This window comes from Vipera ursinii (genome assembly GCF_947247035.1).
Source record: "Vipera ursinii genome assembly, chromosome: 2".
NCBI classification, from domain to species: Eukaryota; Metazoa; Chordata; class Lepidosauria; order Squamata; family Viperidae; genus Vipera; species Vipera ursinii.
The window spans coordinates 198,267,061-198,281,641 of NC_139513.1; the positions used below are offsets into that span (position 1 = coordinate 198,267,061).

At 43.3% G+C, this 14,581-nt stretch overlaps 1 protein-coding gene and 1 long non-coding RNA gene across 4 annotated transcripts in view; both read right to left on the reverse strand.

Annotated features, from left to right (window-relative positions):
- GNE (glucosamine (UDP-N-acetyl)-2-epimerase/N-acetylmannosamine kinase) overlaps positions 1-14,581 on the reverse strand; it is a 53,348-nt gene that overhangs the window by 25,992 nt on the left and 12,775 nt on the right. Inside the window, exon 1 of one of the 3 annotated variants that reach the window (XM_083353727.1) lies at positions 6,585-6,975. The exons of the other annotated variants lie outside the window; for them this stretch is intronic. The gene's annotated coding sequence lies outside the window, so the exon portion shown is untranslated. Of the gene's footprint in view, positions 1-6,584; positions 6,976-14,581 lie in introns of those variants that run through there. 3 annotated transcript variants of the gene reach the window in all.
- LOC310635126 lies at positions 5,423-6,587 on the reverse strand. Its single transcript, XR_014491334.1, has 2 exons — positions 5,930-6,587; positions 5,423-5,787 (listed from the first exon to the last, which is right to left on the reverse strand). It is a non-coding gene; the product is annotated as an uncharacterized lncRNA (long non-coding RNA).

The following is a 14,581-nucleotide window of genomic DNA, read 5'->3' on the forward strand; positions in this document are numbered from 1 at the left end:
TGGAGAGAAGGTTAAATTACTCTTTAATTGGTTGACAGGATTATGCCATCAATTTTCAGTTTTTTTCAGCTACTTTTACAAAAACCTATTTATTTTGTAAGATGTTTTCTACTTTAAAAAAATACATCTGTAATTATCTATGCGTCACTAAGGTTATTTCTCATGCAAAATTTTCCTGAAATGAAACAGCAACATAAAACAATTCATATTTTTGCTAACTGATAGAAGGAAAAATATTTTCTCTTGTCAGTTCCCCATAAATGAGAGAATACAAAATTCTCACATCAATCCTATGCAGCAAGCCATTTAAATTAGACAGTTTCCTTGGTATACCACAAATACTTAAGATTTTTCTAGAGTACTTCATTTTATTTTGAATTTATTTCTTTAAATTTGGGGGAAGACGCTCCTTTAATCACAGTTCAAATTTTTGTTGTACTAATATACAGAAATATCACTTTTGCTTTACCATGTGGAAAAGCAACTATAAATCTGCAGTAACTAAACAGCTTCCTACTATAGTCTATTAAAAAACAACTTTTCAAAGCTTTCGGTGAAGCAAAATATTTAACATGCCAAATCTCCAATTTCTTGGTGCCTATGTACAAGCCAAGACAGTATCTTCTTTCCTCTCACTTCTACATATTTCACTAATATTTAATATTTATTCACTTTATTGAATTTGTTGAGGCCTCCCAACTCCAAAATGTCTCTGGACGGCTTGACCCTGAGATAAAGGGAACATTGTATATTTGAATAAACATGATTCAGATTCTGAAATGCCAAATGTTCACTAACCAGCATTTATTTATTTATTTAGTTACATTTATATACCGCCCTATTCCCTGAGGACTCAGGGCGGTTTACAGGGAATTAAAAAATCCATCATACAAAAGTTAAAAAACCAATTTAAAAAATATTAAATTGACCCTGTATACTTAAAACCCCAATTAAAATTTCTCCTCAGCCTGGGCCTGAGAGCTCAAAGAGCCAGGTCTTCAGGCCCTGGCGGAATGATCGGAGGTCGGGGGCAGTTCTCAGCTCCACCGGCAGCTGGTTCCAGAGGGCAGGCGCTCCCACTGAGAAGGCCCTATCCCTGGGTGTCACCCGCCGGCAATCTCTCACTGGCGGCACCCTGAGCAGACCCTCCCTGTGGGAGTGCACTGGGCGAAGGGCGTTTGATGCCGGCAGCAGGTGTTCCCTCAAATAGCCCGGACCCAGGCCATGTAGGGCTTTATAGGTAATAACCAGCACCTTGAATTTCACCCGGAGGGCAACCGGAAGCCAATGCAGCTCGCGGAGTAGAGGTGTTACATGGGAGTATCGGGAGACCCCCATTACAACTCGCGCGGCCGCATTCTGCACCAGTTGAAGCCTCCGAGTGGTCTTCAAGGGCAGCCCCATGTAGAGAGCGTTACAGTAGTCCAAACGGGAGGTAACAAGCGCATGAGTAACTGTGCGTAGGGCGTCTCGGTCCAGATAGGGACGCAACTGGCGCACCAGGCGAACCTGTGCAAAAGCCCCCCTGGTCACGGCTCCTATGTGGTCTTCAAAATTGAGCCGTGAGTCCAGGAGGACGCCCAGGTTGCGAGCCCTATCAACGGGGGGTAACACCTCACCCCCCATCGTTAGAGGTGGAATAAGTTGGTTAACCCGAGATGCCGATATGCACAGCCACTCAGTCTTGGCGGGATTGAGACGAAGCCTGTTTCTCCCCATCCAGACCTGAACCGCCTCCAGGCACCGGGACATCACGGAGAGGGCATCGCTGGGTTGGTTCGGGGTGGAAAGAAAAAGTTGGGTATCATCAGCGTACTGGTGATACCCCACCCTGAAACCACGAATGATCTCGCCCATATAGATGTTGAACAGGAGAGGCGAGAGGACCGACCCCTGAGGAACTCCACAAATGAGAGACCTCGGGGCGGATCTCTGCCCTCCTGTCAACACCGACTGCGAGCGGCCCTGGAGGTAGGAGAACCACCGTAGAACGGTGCCTCCCACTCCCAACCCCCTGAGACGCCGCAGCTTATAACAGAGATCATGTAGCTGAGAGGCAAGATTTATTTTCTCTTAAAGGGAATGAAAATAACTAATGACAATTTTAGAAACCAAAAGATATTTTTTCCTACAATTCATACAACCCCTGCACAAGGCTACTATAATTGTATACAGTGGTGGGATTTAGCCAGTTCACACCCCTTCGGCAGAACCGGTAGCTAATTTTTTGTTGCCCAGGCCCAGAATGGACCTCCGAAAGCGGCATTCACACAGAGAACTGGTTCATATATTTGAATCCCACTGACTGTATAGCTAAATTATTGAGGTTTTATTCAAATAGAGAACATAAAAATCAGACATTTAATATTTTTCAGGCTAGTTCAAGATCAGTTTTATTCATAATTTCATAACAGATAAATGTGACAACAAGCTACAACAGGGTTGTCAAACTGCCGGCCTGAGGGCCAGACATGTCATCAGGAAGCCACGCCCAGCCCTTTGCCGACAATGGCGAAAAAGCTCCAATACATTGGGCGACATCACGAGTTTGACATGTCTGAGCTACAAGAACTGATTATATTTTGTAATTAGAGTAGTGTTTTCCACAGAACAGTTAATTAAAAGTAGAGAAAAATTCCTTTATAAAAATTCCTTTATAACACCCCAAAGTACAGCTTTTTAGTAAAGTTGTTCTTTTGAGTGTTAAGGCAGTCAAATTTGTTTCAATCATTTATTTCACTTTAATACAAAGAAACCTTACTTACTTCTGCTTTATTGTGCAAGTAAAGATTAAATATTAGCATTCAGTGATATCTGCCCCAGATTTAGTGCAAGTACCAAATGAGCAATTATTTATTTATTAATTTATTTATTTATTAATTCGGTTTATATACCGCCCTACTCCCAAAGGACTCAGGGCGGTTTACAAGGCAAAATTTAAAAACAATACAATATAAAATTAAAATAAAATAAAATTAAGTCTAGCCGCAAAAAATTAAAATCACAATTTAATTATTAACTCACAAATTACTGTTATAGTATTTTTTAGTTTTCTAATTAAATATATGCCAAATAATTAAATTAACCCTTTAAACAAGAAAGTATGATAAAAAGTTTTGTCAATTTAACTGCTGAATGAGCAAGGGAATGCAAAGTAGAGCTCCAATAGCTTAGTAAGAAATTAAATTCTATAAAATAGAAAAGCAATGGAAATAAAATATATATTTTCTGAATCTGTTTTTCACCATTCATTTAATTTGGTTTTCTTAAGTGTCAGACATAATGTCTCTGCAGGACATTTTTTCAAACTACAGTTTTTTCACACCAGCCTTAAATCAATTAGACCGACTTCCTACTTGTTTAAAGGCTAATTCACCAGGGTGGTGTTTACCTACATTTTAGGGCCACTAATATTTGAAAGAATAACTGCTCCATACCTGCATTTGAGGTGAAGTTTTAAAAGTTTAATTACCATAAAAAATTAAAAGGTCCAGTTGATGGAAATCTCAGTTGTTTTCCATGGCAGCACCTACAGTATAGTATTGTATTATTTAGTGTAGTACTGCAGTAGTGTACACCCTAATCAAACCTCAATCTCTAGATCACTGGTGTCCAACCTTTTGGCTTGTTTAGCTGCACTGAATGAAGAGGAATTATCTTGGGCCACATATACAAGTAGTACTCAATGTACGACCACAATTGAGCCAAATATTTCTGTTGTTAAGCAATTTGTTAAGCAATTTTTGCCCCATTTTACAACCTTTCTTGCCACATTTGTTAAGTGAATCATTTCAGTTGTTAATTTAATAACAGGGTTGTTAAGTGAATCTGGCTTCCACTTTCCTTGTCAGAAGGTTACAAAAGGTGATCACATGACCCCGGGACACTGCAACGGTCGCAAATATGAGTCAGTTGCCAAGCCTCTGAATTTTAATCACATGACCACAGGGATGTTGCAATGGTCATAAAGTGTGAAAAACGGCCATACTTTTTCCAGTGCCACTGTAACTTTGAACAGTCACTAAATGAACGGTTGTAAGTCAAGGACTACATGTAAAATATACAATGAGGTTAATGTATATAAATAACATAATGCTAAATGTTTACCATCTTGTGGAAGCCACATTACTAGTTGTCTAGGGTCGAATGTGGCCGAAGGGCTGCAGGTTGGACACACCTGCTCTAGATAGTTCACAATAAAAATAGTTCACAATAAAAAGATCCAATAACTTTCTCCCAAAACTCAGAATCAACCTTATACTGTAAAATAACCCTTAAAAAACTGTATGAGCAACAGTAGACTCCAATCTAGCCACCATAACAGAAAAAGACACAATAATGTTGTCTCCAAATGGCCAGAACACTATTTTAACACTTTCTTGAATGGTGTGTGTGTGTGTGTGTGTGTGTGTGTGACCTGAACTTTGGTGGCAGGTGGGAAAAAGAGTTCTACAGAACTCGGACAGCTACTAAGGACAAGTGACCTCTATTTCTCAAACCTTGGAGACAAGAAACTGAAAGCATCTCCCACTAGTAGGAGTGAGTATGATGGGCAGACTTCACTCAAAACAGTTACCGGTATTAGGATTTTACAACTTACAGTTCTGTGAATCTACTTAGAAACCTACTGGTAACTGATGATCCACATACAATATTTGAATTACATTGGTCTCAGATACAAGCAGGTGGCTGCTGTACTGTGGACCATTTGCCTTTTCCAAGTATTTTTCAAAGGCTGTGGTGGAATTCTTTCACTGAAAACTCTGGATGCCTTTGAGTTGAGAGCAATTGACTGGTTTTATTGCTCTCATTTTACTCTACTGTACACTTTTAACATGTTTACAGTCTACTGGGAAGGTTTTATGGGAATATCTATATTAATAAAATAATTTTTCTAATATCTTGTTTGAGTCCTAGACTCCACCCACCACAAATGGATTGCTTCAGATATTAAAACACTTTTAAAAAAAATACAGTTAACCTGATCATTTTGAGAAATTTACCCTTACCAGGAAAGCTTATGCATTCATGAGCTTCCTCAGGTTAATCCTGTTTGTTAAAAAAAGATTTTTAACTTGTCAGTTAAGACCGTTCAGTATGGTGATAAATTACGGTAAATCAGCCATATACTTTTATGTTTCCTTATGTTTAATGTTTTTACCCCTTTGTAAGTTTCATTTTTTTATATTTAAGTATTTGCTTTTTAAAAAGTTTTTTCCCCAATTTTGTGTAGTTTATACATTTTAGCTTTTAAAATGATTGTTTATTATATCCCACCCTTCTTATACTGGTCTACGACTGTAATAAAATTTTGATTGATTTATTGATCTGTGAGTTGCATGTTCATGAAGGTTAATTATGCAGTTATATATGAATTACCCAGAAACATAGTCTTTTACGTAGAAAGCTTTTTTTTAAAAAAAAAAAAAAAAGCTAAAATAGTCACAGAAGGCAGGGCAGTGCTTTCAAATAGGCCTGGAAGAGAAGGGGGAGAACAGAAAGTATTTCCCACAGTCTGCATCATAAGACTTCCAACCTCCTGAATCACAAGACCTTGCTTTGCAGATCAAAAGCCTCATTTATATTTAAACAGTGAATATAGTCTGCTCTTTATACATATTTATTTTATTTTATTCTATTCTGAAACGGTCGTAATTTTCTGGTTACCTTTACCTCATTACCTTACTTTACCTTTTATTGTTGGCCTACGATGGAACACTATGGGCCACATTTATTTATTTTTTTGAGCATACAGTATAAGTAGTGTGCAGTTACTTGGCCCGATTCCTCCATCTTGAGCAGGGGTCTTCAATCTTGGCCCTTATATGACTTGGGGACTTCAACTCCCAGTATTCCTCAGCCAGCATGCCTGGCTGAGGAATTCTGGGAGTTGAAGTCCACAAGTCATGAAAGGGCCAAGTTTGAAGACCTCTGACCTTGAGCCTCCCAAAATTAAAACCTCTTAAAACACCTTGCAGACAGGAAATAGGAAATACCAACGAACCCACCACTTTTCTCTTTGACGTGGCCTCGGGGTACAAATCCGCCTTGCTCAAGAGCTCGATCTGGCATTTGTTTTTGGGGCGGAGGTTCAATTCATCGCCCAGTTCAAAAGACTGTGAAATGCTCCGGGCTAAGAGCTACAACCGGCTCCAGATCGGATCAGGCTTTGGCGCGAAGCCATATACAAAGCGAACGAAAACGAGCCTCCGACAAGATGCTGAAGCGGCCGTCCCCGACGCGGGATGCCTGGCGTGCCTCTATTCTCCCCCGACAAGTCGGACCGCTACCTCTATGGGGCAGAGTTGCTTTTGCAGCGTTGCGAAAACAGCAAACGGCGCCTTGGCGGCTGCCGGCTCCACAAGGAAACGGGGCAAAAAACAAACAACAAAAAAAACCGGCGGGAGCTGCCCTTGCTCCACAGAGGTCCAGCAAGGCCTCGCCGACACGCCGCACCCGCTGAGGGATGCTTCCCTTCCCTTTCCAGGACTGCGCTAAGCGGCGGCTCTTCCCAGCCCCGCCGCGCCTGCTCACCCGAAGCAAACCAAACGCGGCCCGCCGCCTCTTTTTCCCCTTCCCTTTACCTTTTTTTTTTTTTAACGCGCCCCGCTCCCTCCCCAAAGGCTCGGGAGACGGCCGCTCCCGTCCTCGCGGCCTTCGGAAGAAGACGACTCCGCGCCGCAAAAGCGCCTCGAGGCGGCGGCAGGAAGAAACGGCTCGGCCTCCGAAGCCTCGAGGGAGGCGCCCTTGTGTTGTGGCGGCGCTGTGAGGAGAGCAGGCGAGGGAGTCCGCGCAAGCACACCGGCTGCGAAGGGAATCGGCCCCTTTCCTTCCGCCGCCGCCGCCGCCGCCGCCGCTTCTTCCTTTTCTGCTAACAGAAGTCGGGCGTTTCTCCGTGTTTCCACCCTAAGTCAACCGCCGCCGCCTCCTCCTCCCATCTGATCTTCGAAAGGCGACGCGTGTGGCGTCCCTAGATTAGCCGCTTCGTGGCTTCAGGAAAACTGAGCCCGTTTAACCTTCTTACTGTGTGCATTTTGTGAAAAAAATAATAGAATAGAATAGAATAGAATAGAATAGAATAGAATAGAATAGAATAGAATAGAATAGAATAGAATTCCTCCAACGCTGAAAGCGGTTAGGCTGAGGAGATAATAATAACAACAACAATAACAACAACAACAACAACAACAACAACAACAATAATAATAATAATAATAATAATAATAATAATAATAATAATAATAATAATAATAAGTTGGAAGGGACCTTGGAGGTCATCTAGTCCAACCCCCTGCTAAGGCAGGAAACCCTATACTATTTCAGACAAATGGCTGTCCAGTCTCTTCTTAAAAACTTCCAGTGTTGGGCCATTCACAGCATCTGGAGGCAGGTTGTTCCACTGGTTAGTTGTTCTAACTGTCAGGAAGTTTCTCCTTAGTTCTAGGTTGCTTCTCTCCTTGACTAGTTTCCATCCGTTGCTTCTTGTCCTGCTTTCAGGTGCTTTGGAGAATAGCTTGGCTCCCTCTTCTTTGTGGCAGCCCCTGAGATATTGGAACACTGCTATCATGTCACCCCCTCACCCTTCTCTGATGCGCCTTTGCATCATTTGTGGCGAATTTTATACCCTTCTCTTCTAAACCAGGCTTAACTGTGCTCTCTCGACCGACTTCTCCAAACCTAAACTTGGATGTCTGCAACAGCCTGTTTGAAATAGATTTTTTTAATGAAAGTGGCAACTTAATGTTGAAAGCCGCCCAGAGTCCAAGAGAGATGGTTGGCAAACGTAATAAATAATTTTTCTTCAATCTGCTGCTCTCCAAATGAGTTCAACTTGTCTTTATATATACTTTATTTTATATATTTTGGCTTTTTATAATAAATATTTTTAAACTGATGCATTTTCTATGTTTTTTTCATTGACTGTACTCCGCCCTCCTTATGGTAATCTTTGACCGTTATAAAGATATAAAGACCATAATAAAGCCGAACTTCCATTTCCAATTTATGTTGGAATACAACATAAATCTATGCTCTTTTCAGAATGACCCTGTTGAATTCACACAATCCTTAAGCCCATCTTCCATTTTCAGCTTAATATCCTGTAGTAAGTGGATACCTAATTGTTACTACTGTACACAGGAGAATGTGCTCCAGATACTCTAGTTGGAGAACTGGTTGTCAGCAGTTGTGGATTTTTTTTTGTTTATGTGTCCTTTTACTGGAATGTTTTGGGATTTGGGGATGGTGGAACAAATACATTAACATGTTTTTAATGGTTACCACTTGTTTGTGAAGAATGGAGTTTAACTTAATTGCAGTGTAGATTCACCTATACCAGTGGTGGTGAACCTTTTGGAGACCGAGTGCCCAAACTGCAACCCAAAACCCACCTATGTATCGTCGGGTGCCGAGTGGGCATGGCCCATTGGCTTGGTGTGGCCAATTGGCTGGGCGTGGTCCATTGGCTGGGTGTGGCTGCAGTGGTAACGGCAGACTGGGTGGGACTAAAAAGTTCAATCAATTCCAACTTTGCAAGATCTTTTTCTCCCCGCGAGAAGTTGAAATTGATTGATTGAACTTTTTTTTTGCACAGGGCAGTGAAGGCCTAAAGCAAAAAGCTTTTATAAAACCCAGCTGAAGGCCTAGGACTGGGGCAACAGCGCGCATGCCCACAGAGAGGGAGGGCTCTGCGTGCCACCTATGCGTGCCATAGGTTCGCCAGCACGGACCTATACTGTAGTGCAAATGGACATGAGAGCAGGCCTTGTACAGTTACTCCTTGACTTACAACTGCCATTGTGCCCAAAATTTCCATTGCTAAGCAAGACAGTTCTTAAGTGAGTTTGGCCCCATTTTACAACCTTTCTTACCACAATAGTTAATGAATGAATCAATCCATTTTTATTATGCTCGTGGACCACTGGACCAGCACTGTTGTTAATGAATCATTGCAATTGTTAAATTAGCAACATGGTTCCCTGTTGACTTTGTGTGTCAGAAGGTTGCAAAAGGTAACCACATGACCCTAGGACACTGCAACCATCATAAATACATGACAGTTGCCAAGTCTCTGAATTTTGATCACATGACCACGGGGATGCTGCAATGCTTGTAAGTGTGAAAATGGTCATAGGCCTCTTTTTTGAGTGCCACTGTAACTCTGCCCTTGAGGACCACTCGGAGGCTTCACCTGGTGCAGAATGCGGCCGCGCGAGTTGTGATGGGGGTTTCCCGATACTCCCTTGTAACACCTCTACTCCGCGAGCTGCATTGGCTTCCGGTTGCCCTCCGGGTGAGATTCAAGGTGCTGGTGATGACCTATAAAGCCCTAAATGGCTTGGGTCCGGGATATCTGAGGGAACACCAGTGCGCTCCCACAGGGAGGGTCTTCTCAGGGTTCCACCAGTAAGAGATTGCCGGCGGACGACACCCAGGGATAGGGCCTTCTCAGTGGGGGCGCCTGCCCTTTGGAACCAGCTGCCAGTGGAGCTGAGGACTGCCCCCGACCTCCGTTCATTACGCCGGGACCTGAAGACCTGGCTCTTCGAGCACTCTGGCCCAGGCTGAGGATTAATCTTAATTTTAACTGGGGTTTTATTTATGCAGGGACAAATATTTTTTTTAAAATTTTGTTTTTAACTTTTGTATCTTGGTTTTTTAATCACCCTGTAAACCGCCCTGAGTCCTTCGGGAAAGGGAGGTATATAAATGTAATAAAATAAATAAATAAATAAATTGTTGTAAGTCAAAGACTACCTGTATTGCCTTCTGTAGGGCCAAGAAAATCCACAGAGTTGCTAAATGACATCAGAGTTTTCTATATCTTCTGGCTGCAATCCTGTGATCCCCTGGATTTTTACTACTCAAGGGTATGTTGCAGTAGCCCAGAAAAAAGACTCCAAAACTTGCTGCATAGTTACTTTGTAAAGGGGTATATAACTATCTTAAAACTAGTATGTTTATTTAATTGTTAAATCTCACCTTTGTTCAAAGGATCAGGTGGCAGACATGGCATTCCCTCCTCCAATTTTTCCCCCACACCAACAATCCTATAAGGCTGGTTAGACCATGGGTCGGCAACCCATAGCTCTGGAGCCGCATGCGGCTCTTTCAGCCTTCTGCAGCTCCCAGTTGTTCTCCGCCATTTACAGAGACAGAGAGAGGCACTTGCGCTTCCCTTCTCTCTCTCTCTCTCTCTCTCTCTCTCTCTCTCTCTCTCTCTCTCTCTCTGTGTGTGTGTGTGTGTGTGTGTGTGTGTGTGTGTGTGTCTGTGTGTCTGTGTGTCTGTGTGTCTGTGTGTGTAAAAAAGAGTGGCCTCATGCTGGAAGCAGGAAGCAGCTGAGGCCAGCCCAATAAGAATGTGTGTCAGCTTGTCCGAGAACAGCATGAAGCCAGCTTGCCAGGTGAGCAGAAGATTGGAGAGAGGGAGAGAGAGAGAGAGAGAGAGAGAGAGAGAGAGAGAGAGAGAGAGAGAGAGAGAGAGAAATCATGCACAGCAGCCTCTAATTCTTTTAAATTAAACTCTTCAATCAAGCTCCCCCCTTGCGTGCGCACGCGCAGGGGTTTTGCGGCTCCCAATGTTTTTTCCCCCCTTTGGGAAACGGGTCCAAGTGGTTCTTTGAGTGTTTAAAATTGCCGACTCCTTGGGTTAGACTATAAAACAATGGCTGTGCTAGTCCCCCAGTGAGCTTTTATGGCTTAGGATAGAATGAAGAATATTTTCTAAGGCAGAGGTCCCCAACCTTTTGGGCACCAGGGACCAGTTCCGTGGAAGAGGTTTTTTCACGGACCGGAGGGTGTATGATTTTGTGTGCTGCCTGCATCCTGTGGATGGGGCTTTCCATGTTTGTGCAGACCAGTTGCTGGCATGCCGTGGCCCGGTACTGGTCCACGGACTGTTTTAAGGAATCTTGGATGTTGACATCCCTACTGTTACAGAATTTCAGCATACTCCTACTGTATCTTCATTGCTTTTAATTACTTCCTCCCATTGACATCTTTTAGCATTCTAATTCAATACTGGAATCTCCTTTTTCTTTTACAGGACTTTTCTTGTTTATTTTTCCCCATGTTTCCAACTTTTATGTTACTATAAAACTGCCAGTTCTCCTTTTAACATTGCTCGAAAGTTCTTAGTAAGTTCCTTCCTGAGATCATTGTCAGCTTCCCTTCCCTTCTTTCACCATTTGTTCTGATATGTAGACAGACAGCTTTCACCTGTTTCTTAAACTTTGGTAGTCTGTCTCTGCATTTTTTTAGTTTTATTTACAAATTACAAAAAAAAGTCAAGTAATCAAACTTAAGCTTAGAAAAAGTAAGAAAAGATTTTAAAAAGTTAAGAAAAGACTTTTTAAAAGACAGAAAGAAAAAAACTATGTAGGTAATCCTGTCAAGGCTGACTGACTCCTTACTCATAAATTGCTGCTACTCGCAACCTGACAACAGAGGCTAGGGGAGGGGAAAGGTAGGAATGGTTGGAATTTATGGGGAGCTGGGAGGAAGCAAAGCTAAGGAATTTATATGGGCTGTTTGCAGACTGAGAAAGTCCCAACACTTGAGGGCACCTGATGGGGGAACTTTTTGAGCGGTGCAAACTCTTTCCCAATGCAATATGATTGAACTGTATTGGTGGACAGTGGACACAGGGTGGCCCAGAGAGGAAAAGAGGGAGTTTTAACTATACCAGGGGTAAGCAACCTTGGCTCTTTTATGACTGGTGGACTTCAACTCCCAGAATTCCTGAGCCAGTATGGCTCAGCTTGGAAACCTTTCCCTTTCCCCTCAGCATGGCTGACTCAGGAATTCTGGGAGTTGAAGTCCACCAGTCATAAAAGAGCCAAGGTTGCCTACCCCTGAACTATACTACCTTTCATTCCTGGAGGTTCACCCAAGGCATTAAGGTGATCCCAGCTTCAGAGTTAAAGCAAGCAGGAACCAGGTTTGGGCAGCAGAAATATAAGAAGATGCTGGAAGTAGCTGATCATTTTAGTAACTATGGCAAAGGAATGATTTCATACTGCACTTTGGAAGGCAATGGTAAATTCGCCTTTATTTTACCAAAAAGAAGCCAGTTTGGTGTAGCGGTTAAGGCAACAGGCTAGAAAGCTGTGCACTGTGAGTTGTAATCCTGTCTTAGGCCCAAAGCCAGTGGGATGACACCTAAGGCAAGGTGTCATGTCATCCACCTTACCTAAGTTCCATTCTTTCAGCCCTAAGCAGGAGGCAGTGGCAAACCACTTCTGAAAAATCTTGCCAAGAAAACTGCAGGGAATAATTCCAGGCATTTGCCAGGACTAAAAGAAATATTTGAAGGCGTGCTTGTATGCGCGTGTGCACACACACAAACATTTTACCAAGAAACAACATGGCAAGATAGAAAGGATTATTTAAAGAGAGAGGAAAGTCCTACTGATGAATTAGCAGTACAGCCTTATTGACATTTCAGATTCTTGAAAGAGAAAGTTCCTAATAAATATTAACTCAAGGTATGTATGCACAAACAGTTTGATTAATGATGCAATGTACACTTAGTCAAAAGGTCAGCCTGTGGATTAAAGCACATGTGCCCAAAGAGGACTCTAGATGCTGCAGCAGATTGCAAACAGACATTGACTTATTAGATTCTATTTTATGCTATATTCGGAGCAATTGAATCATTACTTATAGTGCAACGGTAGTTATGAATATATAATTTTCACTTGCTAATTTCTCTGTATAAGCCAGTTTGGTGTAATGGACCATGAGTTCTAGTCCTGTCTTTGGCACAAAGCCAACTGGGTGACCTTGGGCCAATCCCCCCCCCCCTCTCTCTAAGAAGGAGGCAAGAGCAAACCAATTCCAAAAATCTTTCCAAGGTTCTAGTGCTGTCAGTCATCAGGAGTCAAAAACTGACTTGAAGGCACAACAACAACAACATCAAAAAGAACCCCAATCTTTTTATCATCATTTTTTGAAGGAAGGCAATATAATTAACTAAATTACTAGTGATTTCTACTGACTTGTAGTACAGTTACCATATTCTTGTATAGGTTATGAGTACGGATGCTAGGAGTTATTCTACTATAATTGGAGAGCTACAGATTCCTTCACAGAGATATCTAGACATTAATTAGAGAGCCTGTGAAAATGATAACATCATAATGAACTGCGGAATTTATCCTTTTTAAAAAAAAATATTTGACTTCATTATCATAATATCTGTTAGGCCTCAAATCTCTGCTTTTCTCTCTCTTACTTGCTCATAATTACTGAAGATAAGCAATAGTAGTATTGATATATTACAGTAAATGTCAGCCATCGCAACTTGGTCCGTTAGAAGAGAAAGACTCCTGGCCCATGTTTAGCCAAGAATATTTATTTATTTATTTATTTATTTATTTGTTTTTATAAACCGCCCTTCTCCCGAGGGACTCAGGGCGGTGTACAGAATAAGATAGGCATACAGAATGAACCGTAGTGAAAAACAAACAATAGTAAAATACAAATTGGGACCCCAATAAGAGCTATCAGGCCAGGCCGGACTGCTGGAACAGGTAAGTTTTTAATTCGCGCCGGAAGGTGCGGAGGTCGGGGGCCATCCGGATTTCGGTTGGCAAGCTGTTCCAGAGGGCTGGCGCACCCACTGAGAATGCCCTCCCCCTGGGGGCCACCAGCCGACATTCCTTGAGCGGTGGCACCCTGAGGAGGCCCTCTCTGTGGGAGCGCACAGGACGGTGGGGCGTTGACATTGGCAGAAGGTGCTCCCGCAGGTAGTCCGGACCCATGCCATGTAGGGCTTTGTATGTCATTGTCAGCACCTTGAACTTCACACGGAAGGCAACTGGAAGCCAGTGCAGCGCACGGAGGAGAGGTGTGATATGGGAGTATCGGGAGGCTCCCAAGAGTGTCCGCGCCGCTGCACTTTGCACCAGTTGAAGCTTCCGAGTGGATCTCAAGGGCAGCCCCAAGTAGAGAGCGTTACAGTAGTCTAGGCGAGAGGTCACAAGAGCATGGGTGACTGTACGTAAGGCATCCAGGTCCAGATAAGGCCGTAATTGGCGAACTAGTCGAACCCGGGAGAAGGCCCCCTTGGTCACAGCTCCTATGTGATCTTCCAGGGAGAGCTGCGAGTCAAGGAGGACACCCAGGTTGCGGGCCCTATCAACAGGGGGTAGTAACTCGTCCCCGATGTTAAGGGATGGGATGTTCTGAGTATCCTGGCTAGCCGGTACGTACAGCCATTCAGTCTTGTCCGGGTTCAGTTGAAGCCTGTTCCTCCCCATCCATTCCCGGACCGCTTTCAGGCAGCGGGACATCACGTCGAGGGCATCACTGATGTTGTTTGGAGTTGAGATGAAAAGCTGGGTGTCATCAGCATACTGATGGTACCCTACTCCAAAGCTGCGAATGATCTCGCCCAGCGGTTTCATGTAGATGTTGAACAGGAGAGGCGAGAGGACCGACCCCTGAGGTACTCCGCAAGCGAGAGGCCTCGGGGTCGACCTCTGTCCTCCTGCCAACACCGACTGCGAGCGACCCTGGAGAAAGGAGGAGAACCAGCGCAGAACCGTGCCTCCCACTCCCAGTCCCCTGAGGCGTCGCA